The 21,065-nt window shown below is 36.9% G+C and overlaps 1 protein-coding gene across 1 annotated transcript in view; it reads left to right on the top strand.

Annotated features, from left to right (window-relative positions):
- TMEM135 (transmembrane protein 135) overlaps nt 1-21,065 on the top strand; it is a 155,800-nt gene that overhangs the window by 75,726 nt on the left and 59,009 nt on the right. The gene's annotated exons all lie outside the window — the stretch shown is intronic.

The raw sequence follows: 21,065 nt of genomic DNA, 5'->3' as shown, positions 1-21,065 counted from the left end.
GATTAATATTATATAAAAGATAAAATTTAAATACATTTCTCTTAAGCTGTAGAAAAATCAAATTACAATACCTAGGGTAAGCAGTTCCTGCTTATAAAAGCCAAGGGTTTTATTGTTCTTTCCAAAACGTGAAGATGTGGGAAAATGCTGTTGATAGGGAAGTTGTCTGCTAGGATTGAGAACCCATACCAGGGTGTAGTTTTTCAATAGTGTGACATTATTTGGTGGCAGGGGGAAGAGACTCTGGAGCATTTCCATCACATGACAGGTTGTGATCCTTACTGGGTGAGCACAGCTGGCTTTTTTGGACTCTGTAATGTTGGTACTATACTCCAGTGATCTGAAATTATTTCTAATTTAAAAATCTTAGGTGTTCTTCCTTCTTTTAAAAAACTTCTATGCATTTGCTCTGTGAGGCCATCCCTGTACCTAAATAACAGCATGAGAGCAGGAGAACAGTCCAGCCTGAGATATTTAGATACCTTTATGGTTGTTAAGGAAGTTATTGTTATGGGCAAGATCAAATACTGTTGCTGGCTGTTCAGAAGTCGGTACTCAAGAATCAGGAATAGTGGATATTAATGGAAATTAACACTGCTAGAGTTCTGTAGTAATAGTCTGCACTGTTTCATTGTAATAACCTATTTTAATATTTTTACAATATTTAATCACTTAGGAAGGATTATATTGTCTTTCTTGACTGATATCTCAGTGCAAGGTGATTGTGATGGGTGAAAATCTGGTCTGCCAGCAGCAGGAATGATAGGGTGCATGAACTGCTGGAACAATTCTCCCACTCTGAACCATGAAACCAATCTGTTCCTGGCAGCTACAATTTTATGGAAACTAATTCTTTGTTGATGGAATCAGGTGAAAAATATATGGTTCTGATTAGCAAAGAGTCTGTAGAGTTTCTTGGTCATGGAGAACATTCCTCAGGCCATGTGCATGTGTTCAGATGTGTGTGACTACACATATTATTTTGTTACATATTTATCTTCCTATACTAAAAATTATTGGCAGTTTTGTTTTTTAAACATACTGTTTTAAAAATATTTGTATTATAATTGATAAAATTATAATTATTAAATATATGTTTATTATGGTAGAGTCAATATTTAGTTTTATTATTCTTAAGTTTCAGAAACTCAAGCTTTTAAACCCAACAACCCTTAAAATCATATTTAGTAGAACTAAGTAGCAAAAACTCAAATATGAACCTTTTTTGAAGTACCACTGTTTTCTGTAGGAAATATGTATTATACAAGTGACTGCTTGAATAAAATAATGACCTTTCATTTATAAGTATCCTGCAGAGCTGCAAAAAGTAAACTGGTATCTGCAGTCTGACTAATGGACTGCTCACCACATCACCTCATGCAATTAAGCATAAGTGATTTTTCTGCTCAAGACAGCCTCAAGACTGATTTAGCAATGAAACTTAATTACTTCTAGCCCTTAGAGAAAATGGCTCAACAAGGTTGAGGTTGTTGGCAGGGCAGTGTGGGAAAGCTATTGCTGCAATTCCCTTCCCCACTTCTGATTTTCTGTTTGCAGTACTTAAAGCACAGTTAACTTTCAGTTAAGCAAATATTCCCACAAAACCGGTGCATTTTTCTTTCTTTCTTTTTTACAAGGCTAAAGAAAAAGATAATGAAACATTGCAGTATTTTAAAAGCAAGCATTCTGATCAAATCCCACTGCTTCAGACTATTAGGGAAGTTATTCTCTGCTAATGGAAATGAAAACTTAAACATTAGTTCTCAAATGCTTAAGTGTTAGTTAACCATTCTGGCCAGAGAAATCTTAAGCTAAAAGATATGGGTAAATGCATTTGTGCTTCTTGGCAATTCAATATGTTATAAGTAAATTTTTCCTTTATTTTGTACTTAGGTTATAGGACAAAATGCTGAAGGAAATGAACATTACCAAAAAAATGAATCATATTAATAAACTACTTTATACTCAAAATTACTTCATTTGAGTTTTTAGGAATGTGTTATTTTTCAAGGAAACAGGAACTTTAATTCTGTGACTCCAAGGAATACAAGGAATACATCTGGAATAACAATTCAGAGGGACATATGGCATCAATTGCCTTATATTTTCCTATATAGGGGTTCTGATTGAAGTAAGAGGGAAAAGTGCTCATTAATTATGTGGGATTAAAAATGCAAATGCTATGCTGTTTTGGATTTACGTGCCCTATTAAAGAACTGTGAGTATGGAAAAGATGTGGAAGCTGCGCAAAGAAAATTTACTTTTCTGTTAGTCAGCTGTGGCAATAACTTGCTTTATTTCTGTAGTATATTTTTCACCTTAACAGCTTTGACTCCCTTACCCTTATCTCTTCATGTAGAGAAATTTCTCATTCACCTCTAAGATTGTCATTTACAAAAATATGCAATATTGCAGTTGTAATTTGTTTGATAAATTTCCTCCTTAGTAATGCTCCAGGTCTTTTTCCTGTTAACAGTTATGGACATATTTATCAATGGAAATATTCATGGTAACAAAACAAACACATGCTAAAATATTTGCAGGAGTGTGCAGCATGAGACACTAATTCCCAAGGGCATGTTTAGCACATGCTCTAGTGCTTTACTCAGTGGGAAGTGAATTTAAGAGTGTGTATAGGTCCCCTTGATTTTAACAGTATTTAACCAAACAAGTGACTTAAGCTTTTTGCTAGGCAGGAAATAATAATTTAAGCATGTACTTGAAGGGTTCTTTTTTTAAATTTTACTTTTTTTATCTTAGGTCAGAGCATTGAAAGAGTCATTGGAATCAGCACTATTTTAGCCTTATATTTAGACTCTCTGGAATAGTTTCCAACCTTGGCTTATATTTATTATGTTGCGTTATATATATACCAATTTTTTTTTTTTTTTAATTTGAGCTTGTCAGGCTAACATTTTCTGGGATAATGAGGATGGTGCTTCCCATCTGCACTATGCAATGTCAGTTTTCCTCCTTTCATGAAGGAGGAACCAGGTCTTTCACAAAATCCATCACTTGACAAAGTAATGAGAGATGGACCAGAGACCTGAATTACAGTTGCACCCGCAGTGTCTATCAGGAACTACATGAACTCAGTAAGGGACACTTGCCTTGGACAGTTAACTACCTGAATAAACTTGGGAAGATACTGGGAAAAAGTTGATTATTGACATCTCCTTGAGAGGCTTGGCATAGGTAAGTGAGTGACTGGGAGTCCAACAAGCACATGTGAAAAGTAAGCTTTTGCCCTCCTCACTATATAGCCAAAATGCTACTCCTTATTTTGCAATAGGTCATGCAATAGATGTGCTTAATTCCTATAGTAAACTAATTAATGGGTTACCTGCAGTGAAATATGGTGGTCTCCTGCAGTTTTAGCTTCGGGTGGAGATGGATCCAGTGGCTTGGCAGCCTCTGTTCTTTTCAACCATCCAGTGATACAGGATGGTGCTGGCTGCCCTGGAAACTTCATGCTAAAAATTTAGGACTAATAATATTGTTGGGATATAGGATAAATCATACTCTTTGTCTACCTCTTGAATTCTACTAAAGTTTGTAAGCTAAGTTTCACTCCTAATTAGAAGAAAATCTTTTGTTGGATTTACAGTAACAGCCTTGCTGCCTCCTTTTGTTCATGGCTGAAGTGTTTATAGCAAAGGGAGAGATGCATTGTATTCTTTACAGAGCTCCTTTCTGGAAGGTGCTTTGACTCCCTTTCATGTTGGATTTTAAATCTCTGTTATTTGTTTGGAAGAAGAGTTCAACACTTATGTATAGTTTACTTCTCTGAATTTGCTCTGAGCTGTCATTTTATGGTCTGTGCAGGATGGAACTGAACAGAGGCAGATGTGGAAATATTTCTTTTCAGTAAGATTATTTTGTACACAATGTACTCCTCTCTGTGGCGTTCAGTACAGCTCATCGGACTTCATGTAAATTCAGGACAAAAATGTAGACAAATAAATTTCCCTGTGTCATCTGCATGTCCTTGAACTCAGTTTCACTTTGGGATGACTTTGTGAACAGACCATGAGTGGGTACAATTTTCCAGTCATAAGGAAAGTGCTTGGAATTCCTGACATTTGGAAGTGTTCACATATGTTTGATAAAATGTGAGGTTTTTAAAAAAATAAAAAAAAAAGCTTTTAAGTTGCTGGAACTCAGAACTTTTATGTAATCAGATCTGACCCTGGAGCTGTTTATCAGACTTAAAGAAAGTGCCCTTCACTTCATTTGAATGCTAGTGGTGATGTTTAAAGGCAAGATTGACTAATATCTCTTTCTATGTTCTTGGCCACCAAAGATCCTTAAATTCATTCTCTTGTTTCATCTTGAATGACAGAGAGCCATTTAAAAATAACAGCTGGTGACCAGTGTGGTCTGGTAGAGGTGGTGGGTATCAAGAAATAATTCCTGTGTGAGATGTCTTATTTTCCAAAGCATGTTCTTCCAGCAGTGAACTGTACTTGTGAAACTGGCTTAAATGAGTATTTTTTGCACTCCCAATATAAATTATTTCAGTTCCAGTGTATGCAGTTTCTACAAACAGCATTTGGCATTGAGATGCACAAAATATTTTTATTATTTTAATGTATCAATAATATGGGAAATACTGTTCTAGATAGTGGAACTTTGTGTACAAAGGACAGAAATAAAGGTATTTGATTCTGTTGACTAATAAATATTTTGATGTATATTAAAATATCAGTACATGATTTTAAAGCTATTAAAGTGCTGCTCAACAATGGACGTGGTGACAAATAGCTGGCTATGAGAAGGTTCCTGCCTTGGTCCCTTATCTCAATGCATTTTTATGCCAAAAAATGGCAATTTGAGGTTACATTACTAATTCTGGAGTGAAAAGTGACACCTGTTTAGCGTTTCAAATGCTATACTTACTTCTGGAGCAGACAGAATTTGGAAGTTCTCTCTTTGCATCTTCACCCTTCCCCATTTTTGTTTCCCCAGTATTTAATGGTTGGTTTTTTGAAGGTGCTATCCAGACAAAGTCTTTTCTAATAGTAAGTAGAAAGAGCCTTTCTAGAGCAGATTTTCAGCTTCATCCCTGGAGTGAGAGCTGTGGCAGAAAAATGTGGTTAGAGGGTATCAGTGTTGCTGGAGTGGCACTGGGAGAACTGGGCCAGCCTGTTGAAGGGGGACCCTTTGGACTGGTGTCACCATCTGATCAGAAGACTGTGGGAAAGGTTGTCTGTGAGTTACAACATAATTTCTGTGCTGCCTGCTATTAAGATGTCTTCAGTCCCACAGCTCTGAATGTGAAAGGTTCCCCAAGAAGGGATTTTAGGAGAGCTAAACTTAGACAAAGCTGCTTTTATTGCTGAAATACCTCATTCAGTCATTTTCCCAGTATAGATGAGAGTTGAGATTTGTCTCTATTAATTCCCTCAGGGTATCTTAAAGAATTTTATGCAAGATCTCTAAAAAAGAAAGAATAGTGTTTCTGTTCCTATCTGACATTATATTAAACATTTGAAAATATACACATTAAACATTTGAGGATAGAGTAATGAACCAGAGTTGCTTCAATTTTTCTTTGACCCATTCCTGTATTGTGGGCAGATTATAGTATCAAAATACTGTAGCAAATCACTTAATAATTAAATTCTTTGTTGGTATCTCAGGAGTTTGAAATTCCTTTGGGTTTTCCCACCACCACCTTTGAAGATAAGGCCTGATTTGTCATGTGTTACATGATTCTAAAGTAGTTTCTGCTCAGGTGACCTAGCAAGCAGATAAAAGTGGTGCTGTACTTGGAGGAGAGAAAATACTTTAAAAGTTTTTTCTAATTTAACCATTTTTTCTTTAATGTCTATAGATTTAGCAGAGTTTTACCCTTTCAGAATATACAAGCCTGTTTATCCAGTTGTGTAAGGTTGCCTTAAAATGAATCAAAACCTTTCAGGTGTGAACATTTGTTCTTTAATTGGAAGCAAAATGTCTTTGCTAAAGATTCAGTACTTATTATAGGTAAGACCTGAGAAAGCTCCTAATTTAAATCTCAAAGCTTTCCAATGGAAAACACATTTTCAAGAGAACCAGAAGTTAACAGAATTTAATTCTCAAATATTTCTTGGTTATTTTTGAGTTGTTGAATTTTTCTGTTGTTTAATTTTCTGTCTTGGATTTGTTTCTCCTCAAAAGCGTAGAGACCTCAGGTCAGATTTATAAAGGCTTCTTACATTAAATCTGCTAGTGTTAAGCCTTCATTCAGTTTTCATGTGATGTGTATGTGTTGTGAATTTAATTTTTTGTTTTATGAAGCTGAATGGTAATAAGGGTCTGTGATTTTCCTCCCAACAATATTTTCATGTGTGCTTCTCCCTTATATGTGTAATGAGCACTGTATAGGTCAGTGTTTGAAGATGCATTTCATTGCCTCAGTAGTGAAGTAGGTGTTCTAGGAATAGTATGAAACAGCCAGAAGTTCTGGATGCAATCTGAGAATTGCTTTGATGTGATATTTGTACAGGGGTACCAAGCTTAGGAACCCGTGCAAGGCTCCATTAAGTTTCTTGGTTTTTTTTTTTTTTTTGGTTTTTTTTTTTTTTTGGTTTTTTTTTTTTTTTTTTTCTTTACAAAAGGTAGCTTGTAATTAGGGTTGAAAAGGACTCTTAATGGTGTACTAATTTATTCCTCTTCCTTGTCCTGACAGGTTTAATTATTCCTAAGTATCAGTGAATAGACTGATGACTAGCCCAAAATTGACCAGTTCCATTGATGATTGGGCAATGATAAAATTGTTTCTTCCATTTTGTTTCATCTTTTTTTGTGAGTTGTACTAGTGAATTATTCTTCCTCAGGTAACCTGTGTTTTACTTAATTGCAGATAAGCCAATAAGACATTTCCTTTACTTCTTATGAGTGTTTTTTTAATTTCTCAATCATCATCCTGGCTGCAATTTCAAGGGTTTAAATCAGCTTTACTGGCTACAATATTTTCTCATAAAGTTAGATTAGAACTTTCTTTCCAACACATTTTTAAAAATTGAAGTAAAATTCCCTCCCTCGCGTAATATTTTTTCTTTCCTGGGTTCCTGGCATTTTTTCTAAACTTAAAATAACTCAACATGCTGAACTTTTCCATATTGTCTCCATCAATGTCTCCACTGTTATTTCCTTTTTCCCCTTTGCTTCAGGAAACACATTTCTGATGTCACTCACTGGCAAGGGAGTAGCTGATTTATACAAAGATCAAACCACCTACCAAAATGATCCTCTTTTATAATTTCCAAAAAAATTGCAAATTTTTCCCCTTTTCTGCCTACCTGTCAACCTTTTTTAATGTAGTGTTATATTATGTTTTGTATAGTATAAGAGCTATCCTGTTGTTATCCCACTACTGAGTGATTCATCTCATCTGATACGTATCTCCTGGTTGTGCTCTGCTTGGCTTGGTTATTTCTCAAGGAATGAGGAAAGATGCAGATGATCAGTTTCGCTTTTTCCAGTAGATGAATAGCATAATTCTGCAAAAACATAATTCTGCGACAGCATTTGATTTATGGCAAGTGATAAGGAGGTGGGGTGCTGAAAAGTGAGAAGGGCATAGTCCTAGCTAAAAGAATGCCAGGAAACCTACTTCTGTGTGAGTGGGTAGAGGAAGAAAACTTACATAATGGGAGAACAAAACAGATTACTATGTAAATCAGAATAGTTGATATATTTTACTGAGTCTTCATGAACTGATCTCATGATCAGCAGACTTTTGTCCAAGCTCTGTTATCCTTGTAACAGAAGCAACTGATTTGCACAAGACCAGAGCAGCATCAGTGAGTGCAGCAAATGCAGTAAGCTGTGCAAAAGGACATCCTTGGGTGTCTTCTGAACTCACCTGGTGCTCCAGACTCCCACTTGAAACAGTCTGTACTTGAAAGCTTTGCTATTACTACAGCTGAAATGGAAAATTAGTGTTTGTTCTGAAAATAGCACTTTGCTCAAAGAGGTGATGCTCTGATATTCAGAAAAATAAGCCAGAAACCTGATAGAGCATATGGGTGCATACCAAGAATGATGGGAGAAAATACCTCGAAGACACAAACTCATGAACTGAAATAATAAGCATGCTATATTCCCCTTGGCTGACATCTCAAATATCTTTGTTGTGGTAAAGACTAGATGTTGTTCAGGCCCTGGTCACTGCAAAAATTGGATGCAGAGTCATCAGAAAAGTGAAGTAGAATCACAGAATAATTAAGGTTGGAAAAGACCCCTAAGATTAACTATAACCTGGCACTGGCAGGTCCACCACTAAACTTACGTCCCCAAGTGCCACTTTCACTCATCTTTTAAATCTTCCTAGGGGTGATGGCTCCACCATTTCTCTGAGCAGCCTCTTCCAATGCTTGGCAAATCTTTACATGAATATCTTTTTTTGGTAATAGCTAAAACAAACCACCCTTGGCTACAGCTTCAGGCTTTCCCCTCTTGTTCTGTTGCCTGTTCTGTGGAAGAAGAGTCCAACCCTGGGAAGGAAGCTGGGAAGGAAGTTGTTTTTTAATCCTCCCTCCAGAAAGTTTTAAATCTGGAAAGGCTGATGCTTTTACTTAATGCCTGTTTTATGTGTGAGTCCCTTTGTGCATCTACAGACAGTATCATTTCAAGAACAATAATATACCCAATTTTATGCTTCACTTTTAAATATGTTGAGGGTTTTTTTCCCCCAGTATTTCTTTTGTTCTAAGTGGAGGCTGAAATTGATAGTAAGTAGATAATCTAAAGTGTCAAAAACATTAATACCTTCAGTTATTATGTGATAGCATAATTTTGATTGCATGAATGAAGTACCTGAAAATTGTTACTTGCAAGATGTTGCTTAAAAAATACTAATGTGAGCACAATAGTTCATTTTTGTTTACCAGAACTATTATATTTATTTTTTGACTTCCAACCAAATATCAATAACATAAGTAATCTCTTAACTATTAATCTATTAAATATTGTCCAGATTAACATTTTATCTATATTGGTGTTGCATTTCTACAAGGATTTTTTTTTCTGTAATTTGATAGCTGAAACTATTGGTTCCTGTTTTACACTGGTATGTACTTGCTTGAGTTTGTGTAACCTGATCTATTTGTCTGAATTTTGGCTGTTCTGGGGCATGTGCTGCCTGCTTGACTCCACTCTGCTTTTGTCTCCCTAGTTTTCACTTCTTTAATGATTCCCTGCAGTCTGTGAACATTAGGGTTCATGTGAGGTCAGCCATACCTTGTAGATAGTGATAATAGTGCAAATAATGACAAATATGGGGGGGTTACATGGTGTTTCCTGTATTTAATTTAGAGGCTAGGGATTTGTGTGCAGCTAGCAAGAATGTTGCATGAAGTTTGGTTTATCTTTAGGTTCAGATTGGAATCTCTGAGTATGCTCCTGTTCCCAACCCCCTTTTGTATTTTGCTTTAAAAAAAATCCTGTAAATTGAGCATGTTTAGGGATCTTCTGTCTCTGAGTTTGTCTTTTTTCATGTTTTGTATGTATTGTATTTCTTTACTTTTAGGGCTTTTGTAAAGCTGTTTCTATTTAACCACCACCTGAACCTGGGTAGCATGAAAAGGAAACTGGCCCCGCTAAGGAATAATTTTAGTCCCTGATGACAGTGAGAGTGCATGGAGGGAACACAAAATATTTTCTTACAGGTTCCAAAGAGAAGAGATGGCTCTAGGCTACAAATGCCTTTTGCAAAGTAGGAAGTGATGTGTACATGTGAGTGATTTGAAAGCTCAAAAAATTTCTCTCTCTACCAGCTGATGCTAAGAAGTAATTTAATATTACAGTGCCAGAAGAGGTAGCGAGGCAGGCAAGTTATTAAAAAAATATCAACAGCAACAACAAAACTCCCTTTTTTCAGCTTTTTAATAAGTCTGTTCTGAATTGTAAGATTATAGGCTTCTGCTTATACTCTGAATGAACAGCTGTTGGAATATAAGGAGCTGGTGGAATAAAAGGAGCTCTTGGTTTCCCCCAGAGAGCCCTTTTTCCATGCAGAGGTGAGTGCAGGGGGCTGCGGGGCTGGGTACCGCTGGGCTGTTGAGGCTGCTATTAAGGAAACAAAATAAAAATTAAATCCTTTTGTTTCTGCCTTGGATTCAGAGAAACTACTAAAATCTCTGAAATCCCTGGAAATTATGATATAACAGTTTACTCAAAGATTTCAGGAGTGTTTGTGAAAGCATTCCCTTAAATATGGAGTAATGAAATTTGATGAGATAGCCTTATATGCCATCTTCTTTTACCTCAGTTGTCTCTGTTATTAAGTTAGCAGAAAGAAGGCTTTGTTTCAGGATACTTTCACTAAGATATGCTGAAGTCTTCTTTTGGTTGATTGATTTGTTCTTATGTGCTCTATTGGGAAAAAAGGCACATCTAAATGTGATGGATACCCTGATATTATGCACTCTGTCATTTTACAGAGTAGGATGTGCACTTAAGCTGTTTTACAGGAAAGTCTTTTGAGACTGTTGAGGAAACAGGCCAGAAACATAATTATGCCAAAGCTGCTGACTTTTTAAAAAGAATTTCCAGTGATAATAGGATTTAAACTAAATACAGTTTAATTTCAATTCCATTGCTGCAATTTGCAGGAAGGAAATTGTACTTTGAGTTCACATTTTTCTGGGTTTGAATTTGTTAACCCCTTGTGTTAACCATAGTTGGGCCACTTTGTTTTGCTCTTCTTTTCAGCATTAAAGACATAAAAATGAAAAGTTGTGCTTGGAAAGAGAAGATTCTAGTGTTGTTGTATTGCATTTGGATGTTCTCGTAGCTCAGTTATGCTTTTGGGTACAACTAAGATAGCATTTTTTGGTGCAATAGGAACTGGCCCCACAATTTGTTCTTAGTCCTGTTTTTCTGTAAAATCTTGTCTGGGAGTGGCTGAGAGATGAAAAGATGTTTTCAACTGGTCATCCCTGAACCCAAGGGTGTTTGGGTTGTTTGATTTACATTATAATCATCCATTGTCTTTGAAGTTCAAATAGTTGTGGGGTTTTTTTTGTATAATCCTGTTTTGAATGCCATTTTATTTCATTAGCTGGGAGTTCATTTATTCACACCTTGGAATACTGTGTTTCTCAGTGATGACTTGGAAAACTTGAATCAGTTTAATGGAGCAAATATTTCATGACCACCTATGGGTACATTTCACCTTTTGCTCTACTTCTTTCAGAGTACCTGTTCTATAATCAAAAAGCCTTTAATTTTGGGATCTTAACCAAATCATCTGGTCTTCTGCACAATTTGTTGTGCATCTACAGGAGCAGAAGACAGAGAATTAAATTGTTTCCTGAAAGAGTGATGTGTGGAGTCCTGTAATCTTCACTAGCTGAAGCTCGCCCGTGTGCTTCAGAGCAATACTTAATAATGAGACAGTTCAAAAGGGCAGCAGGTGTGTTCTGGAGAGCAGGAGGGAATCACCTGAGCTCTTTGCTCTTGTATTTGAATATATTCCTGTTGAGTCTTTTACACAGTTCATTGAATTGAGTGAACTCATGATGTGCTTTCCTTCACTTTTTCTTTTATCACAAAAAATCTTCCTAGAATTCTTGTAGTTGTTCTTCATCCTTTTACTGTCAAGCGAATAAGACACATCTTTCAAATGTATTTGTGTTGTGGCTCCCTGGTGAAGCCAAGGAGGCTTGACATTTGTCTAGTGACATTTAGGACTAATCTGGGGCTAAGAATTATTTGAATGTAATATTTGAGGGGAAAAAATAATCTCATAACACTTTGAAAATGTCATGTTTGTGAAGATTCAAATCTAAAGCACTTATTTTACAGGAAAAAATACAGTTGATTATGTATTTTGGAGTAGTAATCAACTGCATTAAATGCAGATATTTCATTAATAAAATTGTTTAAATAATATTCTGTTTCCTCCTGTAGGTAAAAATCACACATATCATAAGCCTTTACATTTTTAAAAATAATTTAAATAAGTTACCTTATTTTTCCATAAACAAAAATTCATTAATTTTTTTTAAAGTTATTAGTGCAGTAAGACATTTTTCAGATATAAGTTTTTCTCATGGGATAATTGTTTTGTGCTGCCCTGAAATTTGGAACATGCATATTAGAAAAGAGTTGAACTCACACATGCTGTATTGTACTATGTGCTTTGCATAGACTTGGTACTTTTACTCAATGTTAGCTGTGTTTCTGCAGCAAAATCAAATGTGAAACAGTTAAAAAAAGCCACAGTTAGCAGCAGTTCAAACTTTGGTTTAAACATCTTGTTTGTGGTATAGTCTCTAACACTATTTTTAGCCATTAGTTAATGTATTTTGTATTTGAAAAAGCGATGATACAGTGCTCCATGGCTCTGAGGTAGAGACTGGAAAAGATATGAGTGAGAGAAGGTGTTGCAAGAAAGATCAGACTTCTCTCTCAGGTTTAGCTGCTGAAAGGTTTTGTCCTTTCAGCTTGTAGCTTACACTCAGGAGTGCTTGCTGAGTAGGGAGAGTCTAGATGAAGGAGAGCTCAAAGTAAATCCATAGTCCCTTGGCAAACAGGAGACAATGTGTGTTCCCAGTCATGTAGTATTTGACATTATTGCCTAAAATAATGAACAACTTGAAATTTTTGAGTAGCTTCCTAAAATGTGCCCAGGAATTTGAAGCAATTGGGTGTGGTGACACTGCAGCAGTGTCAAGAGCTCAGTAAATTTAGCTGTGTGGTCAGTTACAAATGCAGCTAATCTCCCTATTGTGATCTTTTCGGATTCCTGTAGTTTTCAGGACACAACACTATAGTCTTGGGCATGGGTCCTGTCTGCACTTACCTCAGTGGATTGCACAGCTGTTTTCTAGAACTGGATTTTCATTAATTTTCTCAGTAACGATTAATATTGCTAAATGAAAATAATCTTTGCAGATGGATTGGTTTAGATCTTGATAACCAGCTCTTTGCTAATTACATGCTTTTTAAGGGTTTTTAAACTCCTTTTATCAAGGTGACTTTTTCTTTGAGGTGTTTTGTGCCCAGTTGTGACACTATTTGAATGTGTCCTCATTTATATTTTATAAAAGTTGCAAAAAATAAAAATCGCGTTATAACAAAGTGCCACAGTACTTTTGAAGTTCTCCAAGAGCAGACTTAGGAAATTTGGTATACTGGGTAACCCACATTATCTGCCCTTTTGCTTTTCTTTCCTATCCCCTTTTCCTACTGGTCTGATACCACTGTGTGGATGCAGTTTGCCATTGGGAATTTTATCCCCCATGGTGGATGCTGTGAAAGAGGTAATTTGTGGGTCTGGGACAGTCTTTGTGGTATCCTCCTTCTCCAGCTCCTAGCAGGAGAAGCTGTGTGCAGGCAGCCATCCTCCCTTCCCAGAGGGCAGGAAAGAGTGAGAGAGGTGGGGCTGCAGAGCAGAATATGGCAGGGGTGTAATATAAATGAAATTGTGACCATTTAGTTGTTTTATAACTGTATATACCAGTTATAAAATCTTGTAGTCTGGTTTTGGATCAGAAACAGAGTAATAACTCTAGGCATGAATAAACATTCACACCAACTTTTAAATATCTAAGAGAATATTTAAACAATGACCAAAGGGCATAATCTTATGTTAACCTTGTTTCAATTTGCTTATGTTGTTTTGATCTTATTTTTTTCTGTGTTGTGGTGGTAGAAACAATAGCAGAAGAAATAAAAATTAATCTGCCTTTTCAGTAGCATTCTCTGCTGGTGCCAAGACTTTTTCCGGAACCTGTAGGTGTTGTGTGGAGAAGTGGGTGACAAATCTTCTAACACTAAAGTGATTGGTAAAACAAACAAGATAAAATTTAAACTGTTGGGAGAAAGAGAAGCATAATATAATCTATACTGTTGATCTTAATCAAGGTGTAATAAAGTTCTGTAATGGAGGAAGAATGGGTGTTTGCTATTGGTGTGTGGGCCTTTGCTGTAATCTTTAAAAATTAAGTACTTTAAGTAAAATACTATTATTTTTCCACTGATTTCTGCATTAGTTTTCAGCTTCTATATCTAAGGTCTAAGACTATTATAGCTTAATAAGAAGATAGGGGAAGGCACTGTGAGTCAAGCTAGAATAGTTTATAATAGTGCTTCATGAGCTTCTGCACAGCATCTCCTCTTTCCACTCGGTCTCCATGTTGGAGGTGGTTGAAGGACCACCAGAGGGGCTCTTCAAAATGAGTTGTCTCTGAAGCACAGCCATCACCAGCAGCCTGAGCCCCTTCCCTGGCTTACTGCAGTGATGTGGATGCTGAGGGAAAAGGAACCTCCAGCAGTGGGATGGAGTAGACATCTGTGGCAAGAACTCACGTCCTTCCTTTCACATGCCTCAAGGGTATCTGTGCTTTCTCAGGAAAATTCACTGGGAAGTAATTCCATGAGCAGCATGAGCTCCTCCATTCAACAGATAACACAGTCAGTGCTTTCACCCCCTTCCAGTCAGGTCTGATTCTCTTTCCTTACATGCTCACATAAATGTTACTTTTCAAGAGCCCTTGTTCCCCTGAAGAGCTGACTGTGTCTTACGATGACAGCCAGTGTCAGCTGTACATTGTGGAGGCTCCTATCAGGGGAAATGTGAGAGGCATTTTAGCTTATCAATTTAGCAATTCCCCCTCCTCACGTTCTCAAGGGGGCTCTTACTTGCAAAGCAATGCATGCAGTTCAGAATGCTAATGAAAACTCTGCCAAAATTGGGGAGAGATACAGGAATGTTAAATGACATCTTATACAAGGTATCAGGATTTATGCACAAGCATAAATAATTATCATCCATTTTAAATATTTTTCCTCAGTTACTAAACATCAAAATATTGCTGTATATGTATATATAGAAACAGCATTTGTGTCTGCTAGTTATGCAGCATTTTTAAGAAAAGAAATGCACAGTTTCTGAGCACATTCTTTAATGTGTATTTCTCCTGGCTGCTCCATTGGTTTCCTCAGCCTCTTCTTTGCACGGCCCACAGTCTCAACCAGCAGAACAGAGGGGGCAGCTCTGGGTGTGGGCATATGGGGCAGGAAGCTCTTGAGCCCAAAAGATAACTATTTGTCTGTTGTCAACTTACAATGAATCTGAGCATGCTAGATTTTTAGTAATTTTAAAATTTGTCCACCTAACTGACTTTAATTATCAAATACATAAATAATAGTTAAATGCTTGCAATAGTGGGAAAACTCTGCTTTTTATATCCGAATTATCAAAATAGGTGATTTATTTCTACCTCTTTCACCCTGTCCCTTTACTAGCTTTTAATGCATATCAGAAATTCATCACATTCTGCTACTTTTCAGAAATTTCACCAGTATAAATCATTACTGGAGAGTAAGTGGCATTAGTGGCATTCATGATGCTGCCTTGCAAAGTGTTGTTCTTATACTATTAATGCACGTGCTTCACAGCAACAAAATTATTTCAATAATTGTAAGCTTTTAAAGATTAATAACTTGCAGTTCCTTTTTGGATACTAAGGTAGTATCAAACCTTGTAATTCTTCAGTGATTGTGAGCTCTGGAAGAAGAAGAGACAGATAAGCAGAAATTCTCATGGTGGAGATGAAATCTTGGATGATTGTAACATGAGCTAAGCAGTTATGTTCAGAAGCCTAATACAAGACATGTGCATGGACTACTAAGAAAATTTATTGGGTTTTTAGTATTTACTACATTTGTAAAGCTCTTGTAGGATAAGTAACCTGATTTAAATTTCAGCTTACATATGGATTTAATACTTAGAGATGTTAGTGTTTTTGTAGTTTTCATTTGCGGTGTTGTATTTCAAGTATATCACTAATTCTGCCTTTTCAATATATTTTGAACAATTCACAACTAATTCACGTTTATTTGTCAAAATTAGAATGGAGGGAGGTTCAAATCATGCTGGTTGAATTGACTATGTTGTTAGTATCAGGCTATGATTTGATCTGGGTGTGGTTTAAGCTGTCTGGCCCTGCCCCTATGCAGTCCTTGAGAGCAGAAAATAGTTGCTTTCAGGTGGGTCACATCTAAGATTTGTTCTTCTGTGCATCTCTGTGCCAGAAGAAGACACGTGGGATAATCATCAAAAATAGGTGCTGGAGGAGGAGTGATGACTACGTATGTTCATTTGCCTGAAAGTACATTGTAGTTTCAACTCAAGCTGTGTGCATGGCCCAGCAATGGGCATACCTGCACAGCAGCATGTGTAGCCATCATGAGGAACATGTCAGGTTGTAGAAGGATCATAGTGACCCAGTCCCAGATTTTTAAATGTGGATTTGAGGTGTAGATTTTTAAATTGAACTCGGTACACTCCAGTGGTATAACACACAACTTTTGTTCTTGTTGGTGATAAAACTTCAGTGTCATTTGGCAACTACTTTTTTGGTGCTTCAGTCTCTCAAGCCTTGTGCAGTCTTGAAGGCAGTGGACTTTCCTGAGAAGCTTCCAGAAAGAATATTTGGTGGCTCTGTCAATGTATGTTGTAACTCTGTTTGCTATGGCTAGTAGAATATGAAAAATGGGGGAAGAAACTTGACGAGTGTTTTTTTGAGAAAACAAATGAAGAATGCTGAAATGCTCAGTTATAGATATGCATGTGTATATATATATATATATATACACACACACACACAGAATTTATGAACTAGAAAATCAGAGGTTTAGCTTTTTTTTTTATTCATTGCAGTTCTTGTGGGACTGGCAGGTGCTCCTGGTCTTGGCTCAGTTACTGTCTGCATTTGCCAATTGTAATCTTTTAATCGTGATCCAACAACAGTGCTTTAACAAGAATCTATATAATCTCTTGTATAATAACACATACTCATGTTTCTTTTGATCTTATCAGCCCAGAGATTGCTTCAGACTTGCTGGCAGAAAAGAAATCAGGAACCTCTGACAGCTGAGTGTTGTAGGTGTAGTTGAACTGGCCCTGTGCCCAATAAGTATCTGACAAATTGTTTTCTGCATTTTCATAAAGCCTATCAATTTTAAAGCAGCAGTAATTTTGCTTCAAAAGTTATTTAATTTCAGCTAGGAAGATAATCATTATGCGGATGACCATGGGTATGACAAGAGTTTTTGCTGTTACTTTTGAGAGCTCGTGCAGTTCTCCCCAGCTGTGCTGCATTTCAATTAGAGGTGGAGATAAGGTCTTACAAAGATTTCCATTTGACAGGATCAGCTAGTGGAAGAAGGTAAAGCATTGCATCCTTTGAAATTACCAGGGTGATGTGGCTCCATTTCAGGATTTCCAATTGGCATATGTCTTTTGGGATTACTAGAAGTTTGAGCTTGGTGAAGGACAGCCACCATTTTCCCTAAGTCCTTATGTTTTCATACAAAACCAAATAACCCTTTTTCATTGTAAAATATCTTTGTTTTAAAAACTTCATTAATGACATTTCTGTTCAGGAATTGTCTGACTTCTTTAGTAAGCACTGGCCACTCTGAGAATGGAATAGCTCATTTTTGCTTGAAGTCAAGTGTTATGTGCCAGTTTATGAAGCTGCCTTAGGTCTTCTGTGAGCTGGTGGTAGCACTATGCAGTGTTGAACTGTAGCTCCAACACTCTGGATGCTTCTACCACTAATAGGACTGATCTGCCCATTTACCTCCTCCTGTCTTCATTAAATAGATTTTGAGTAGCTTCAGTGCTTTTCTTTTTAGTTACTAGGTCTGTGTTCCTTTATCACAGACTTCAATCCTAGTCTTTATTCTGACTGTAGCAGAGTAGCCTCCAATCAGAGACCTTTTGTACCCCAGGAAATCTGACTATAATGGAAATGATTAAAGAAAGTGCACATAACCTCAGGACTGAGTAAGGTGCGGGAAAAGCCTGAATACACAAGACTCGAGTAGTTTTGATAGTTTTAGCAGTGTTATTTTTTCCTTTCTTTGGGCCAAGATTTTTATCTGGCTGTGAGGGAAGGTTATTTGTGAGCTACTTCTACTGGTGTTACTGGGTCTACTGCTGTGACCAGGGCAAGTGGTAACCACTTTGACCCAGAGCTTTTTGTTTTGTGCTCAGTGCTGGGTACTGCCAGATGTCACTTCCTTTTGCTGACTGTGTGATGGCTGAACTTTCTTGGAAAAAAATAAATACTGGCTTTGCCAGCCAACAGAGATCTGGAAAAAAGTACCTTTTCAGTTTTGTCAGCAAATTTCCTTTTATTTATTATTTTTTATTAAGGTTTAGCATACTACAGTGGAGTATAATGTAATCAATTAGATTAAAGTACTCACATACCAAATATGCTAACCTGTCCTGGAGCACAAGGATTTTTCCTTGTAACCTACAGGCATCTCTTCATATATGTTAAAATCTTTAGGGCATATCATTCTCATTAGCAACATGCAGGTTTTCTGCTTGTATCTGTTTCTTCAGCTGGAAAGTTTCAAAGTCTGTATTTTGCCAAGTACATTGTGTTGGTCTTCTGTTGTAAATCAAAAAGTAATGGACTCTTCAAGGAAAATCCCAAGTGAGACTTCCTGCTCACTGGAATAGCAGTCTTTTTCACTTAATATTTAGAATTCCATTTCTGTAGCCCTTAGTATTTTTTCTTTTTTAAAAATATTATTTTAAAAACTAAAATAGGTACTGCACATTGTACTGAAGATATTACAAAAATTCTAGAATGGGGAAAAAGTTAAAAAAAGGCTTATTTTGAAAGTAGCTTAGATTTGGGGCACAGTGACAATTTTTCTTCTGCTTCTGCCTTATTTGTGCTATGATAAGGCAGTCTCTGGACTTTCCCTGTAGGGCTGTGAATTTCATGTAGAAGAGTCTGGGTCTAATTTAGCTGCATGTTTTGCTGTCCTTCAGTTGAGTAAATATTGGAGACTCCCTGTCAAACATGTCCACAGCATTTCTTGGATATGTTTACCTCTACTGATCTTAAGCATCTCTGATAAAGGAGATTCCACTATCTCACAGACATCTTGTTCTGGTGTATCACTACCCTGGAGAGCTCTTTCTATTATCTAACCAAAGCTTTATTTGCTGTAGATTTAACTCTGCCTTCCTCTTCCTGTACCTGATGATACAGATTTATCAGTATATGATAATTATACGAAAAGAGTTGTCATGATCATCACTAGCTACTACTTTTATGGTTTCAGCAGTTTTCCAGCAGTTGTACCCTACAGGCCTTTTATTCCCATGATCTTCTGGACTGTCTTGTTTTGTCTATGCTTTTCTTTAATAATGGTCCTCAGGAGGTTCAACAAAGGGATGAGTCGTGGCTTTGGTGAGGAATGGCACCAGTATATCCTGGGACCATTGGAAAGCAGCTTTTCAAAAAAGAATTGGGGGTCCTGGTGGGCACCAAGCTGGACATGAGCCAGCAAAGGCCCCTTCCAGCATAGGAGGCCACTGCCAGAAGGCTGAACAAGGTGATCTTTCCCCCCTGCTCAGTGCTGCTGAGACATGTCTGTAGTGTAGTGTCCAGTGCTGGGTTTCCCAGACTGAGAAAGCTGTGCTGCTTTAGCCTGGAGTAGAAAGAGCTCTGAGGGAATCTTAATTATACGTATAGATTGTTGGAAATACTGCATAGAATATCTGTTAGATTATTATCAAACTTACTGGGGAAAAAAAAAAAAGGTAAAAAAGGGCAAGAAAAATACTGCTTAGTGAAGTGTTTTTGGTATGCAAAGGCATACTTTTTTATTGTGTTGGTTGCTTTGGGGTTTTTGGTTTTTGTGTGTTTTTTTGGGGGGGGGTTGTTTGTTTTTTTGGGATTTTTTTGTTTTGTCATCCCCCCACATCATCCAGAAAACCAGTTCTTTGCCATATCTCACTTATTTCCCAATATGGTTGCTCAGGCTGTCAAGCCGCCTTCTCCCTGTGTCTCCAGAATAACCTCCAGAGAATTGATGCTTGGTTGACTGATGAAATACATTTTGAACTTTAGAGGAATAGGGCAGACCTTTGTGAGTAGAATTTGAGTTTAAAAACAAGTCTGCTTGTCTGCTTTTGCTGCTAGTTTGAAATGAAATACTCAATTACTGTCATGAAATATGCCTTTGCCCTAATGATTTTGTATAAAAGGATTTCAGATGTTCACATTTTTGATGCAGATTAATAAAGTATGATAGTACTGATGAAGGAAAAAATTGGTAGTTTACACAGCAGATGTTGTGTCTTGTGTAACCTAGTTTTAAGTCACAGACAGAGGAACTTAGAAAAGAGAAATGGTGCCATTAGTAAGATTTTTTTTTCTCTGAAAGTTGTTGTAAAGATTTCCTATGCAAATTTTTCTCACACTTTCTGATCTGTTTTAACACGCAGCAGCCTCCTATTCTATGTGTTCATAACCTTCTAATTTACACCTCTGCCACTTCTTCCATTTCTTCTCACATAAGATGTCTGTATCCTCTCATGATGAAAACTTCTTCAACCCTTGAAAATAGGTGCAAATATTTTCTGAAAGACTTACAATATTTCTGTAAGGATTTTGCCTCCTAAATGATGGTATGAGTATGGGCCAGTATATCTAGAACAAAACAAAATTTTCTCACTCGTGAGGTGTACGTGGCAAAGATGGATTGGATTAAGGCAGGTGTTCTTCAGCACTTGTGAGTCCCTGTGCAGGTGATAAGGAGGAGGTAACAGCGCCAAGCCCCAGCAGAGAGGAGGGCAGTGGGAAGTAGGACGTTCCCCTCTCAGTGCTGGAGAGCTGCTCAGTTTGCTCAATGACTCTTGTATGAGCACATTGATGATACAGAGCAAGATAGGATTGTTCCAAGTGAGTCTGGCACTAAGCTAAACTACTAGAAAGGGTATTGTTAATTGGGAATAGAATTATCTACTCTCAAACTTGCTGGAAAGCAGTTCAGGACAAGCAGCTGTCAAAACAGATTTTTTAAACACTGGGCCTTTTAAACTGGAACTAGCAATATGATATTTCAATTAATCACAAAAGCAAAGACTGGTAAAATATGATGTTTAAATTTCAGTTCTAATATTTTATTGTTTAAATTATGTTGTTCTATAAATATTTTTTTCTTGGACTTTTATTACAAATGCTTTTTAAGTGGTGCCATTTGCTGTGTCTGTTGTCCCACTACTCTGGTTTGGGTTTCAATTTTTTAAG

Source organism: Melospiza georgiana, chromosome 2, assembly GCF_028018845.1.
Source record: "Melospiza georgiana isolate bMelGeo1 chromosome 2, bMelGeo1.pri, whole genome shotgun sequence".
Lineage (NCBI taxonomy): Eukaryota > Metazoa > Chordata > Aves > Passeriformes > Passerellidae > Melospiza > Melospiza georgiana.
Note: the sequence above shows the minus strand (reverse complement) of the source record. Positions and strands in the feature narration are given on the sequence as shown.